The sequence below is a fragment of the Coenobita brevimanus genome, chromosome 84, assembly GCF_032717465.1.
Source record: "Coenobita brevimanus isolate Jiangsu-jjx chromosome 84, ASM3271746v2, whole genome shotgun sequence".
Taxonomy (NCBI): Eukaryota; Metazoa; Arthropoda; class Malacostraca; order Decapoda; family Coenobitidae; genus Coenobita; species Coenobita brevimanus.
Window position 1 is genome coordinate 36,818,046 of NC_137037.1, and position 2,500 is coordinate 36,820,545.

Consider the following 2,500-nt stretch of genomic DNA (forward strand, 5'->3'; position numbering starts at 1 on the left):
ATATTTATTTGTTTATTTATTTATAGATAGATAGATAGATAGATATTTATTTATTTATTTGTAGATAGATAAATAGATAGATAGATATTTATTTTATTTATAGATTGATAGATAGATAGATAGATATTTATTTATTTATTTATAGATAGGTAGATAGATAGATAGATAGATATTTATTTATTTATTTATAGATAAATAAATAGATAGATAGATAGATATTTATTTATTTATAGATAGATAGATAGATAGATAATTATTTATTTATAGATAGATATTTATTAATTTATTTATTTATAGATAGATAGATAGATATTTATTAATTTATTTATTTATAGATAGATAGATAAATAGATATATATGTATATTTATTTATTTATTTATAGATAGATAGATAGATAGATATTTATTTATTTATTAATTTATAGACAGATAGATAGATAGATATTTATTTATTTATTTATTTATAGACAGATAGATAGATTGATATTTATTTATTCATTTATTTATAGATTGATAGAGAGATAGATAGATAAATAGATATTTATTTATTTATTTATTTATAGATAGATAGATAGATAGATATTTATTTATTTATTTATAGATAGATAGATAGATAGATATTTATTTATTTTTTTATATATATATATATTGATATTTATTTATTTATAGAGAGATAGTTAGATATTTATTTATTTATTTATAGATAGATAGATAGATAGATATTTATTTATTTATAGATAGATAGATAGATAGATATTTATTTATTTATTTATAGATAGATAAATAGATAGATATTTATTTATTTATTTATTTATTTAAAGATTGATAGATAGATAGATAGATAGATATTTATTAATTTATTTATTTATAGATAGACATAGAGAGATATATATTTATTTATTTAATTAATTATTTATAGATAGATAGATAGATAGATATTTATTAATTCGTTTATTTATAGATAGATAGATAGATAGATATTTATTTATTCATTTATTTATAGATAGATAGATAGATATTTATTTATTTAGATAGATAGATAGATAGATATTTATTTATTTATTTATAGATAGATAGATAGAGAGAGAGAGATATTTATATATTTATTTATATATTTATAGATAGATAGATAGATATTTATTTATTTATTTATAGATAGATAGATAGATAGATATTTATCTATTTATTTATTTATATATATATAGATAGATAGATAGATGGATAGATATTTATTTATTTATTTATAGATAGAGAGATAGACAGATTGATAGATATTTAATCATTTATTTATTTATTTATAAATAGATAGATAGATAGATAGATATTTATTTATTTATAGATAGATAGATAGATAGATAGATATTTATTTATTTATAGATAGATAGATAGATAGATATTTATTTATTTATTTATAGAAAGATAGATAGATATTTATTTATTTATTTATTTATAGACAGATAGATAGATAGATAGATACATATTTATTTATTTATTTATTTAGAGATAGATAGATAGATAAATATTTATTTTTTATTTATTAAGAGAAAGATAGATTGATAAATAGATAGATAGATATTTATTTGTTTATTTATTTATTTAGAGTTAGATAGATAGATAGATACATACTACTATTTATTTATTTATTTATTTAGAGATAGATAGATAGATATTTATTTATTTATTTATTTAGAGATAGATAGATAGATAGATATTTATTTATTTATTTATTCATTTAGAGATAGATAGATAGATATTTATTTATTTATTTATTTAGATATATATAGATAGATAGATAGATTGATATTTATTTATTTATTTATTTAGAGATAGATAGATAGATAGATAGATATTTATTTATTTATTTATTTAGAGATAGATAGATAGATATTCATTTATTTACTTATTTAGAGATAGATAGATAGGTAGATAGATAGATAGATATGCATTTATTTATTTAGAGATAGATAAATAGATAGATAGATATTTATTTCTTTCTTTCTTTATTTATAGATAGATAGATAGATAGATATTTATTTATTTATTTATTTAGAGAGAGAGAGATAGATATTTATTTATTTATTTATTTAGAGATAAATAGATAGATAGATAGATAGATAGATATTTCTTTATTTATTTAGAGATAGATAGATAGATAGATAGATATTTATTTTTTATTTATTTAAAGATAGATAGATATTTATTTATTTATTTATTTAGAGATAGATAGATAGATAGATATTTATTTATTTAAAGATAGATAGATAGATATTTATTTATTTATTTAGAGATAGATAGATAGATAGATATTTATTTATTTATTTATTTAGAGATAGATAGATAGATAGATGGAGAGATATTTATTTATTTATTTATTTATTTAGAGATAGATAGATAGATAGATAGATATTTATTTATTTATTTATTTAGAGATAGATAGATACATAGATAGATAGATATTTATTTACTTATTTATTTATTTAGAGATAGATAGATAGATAGA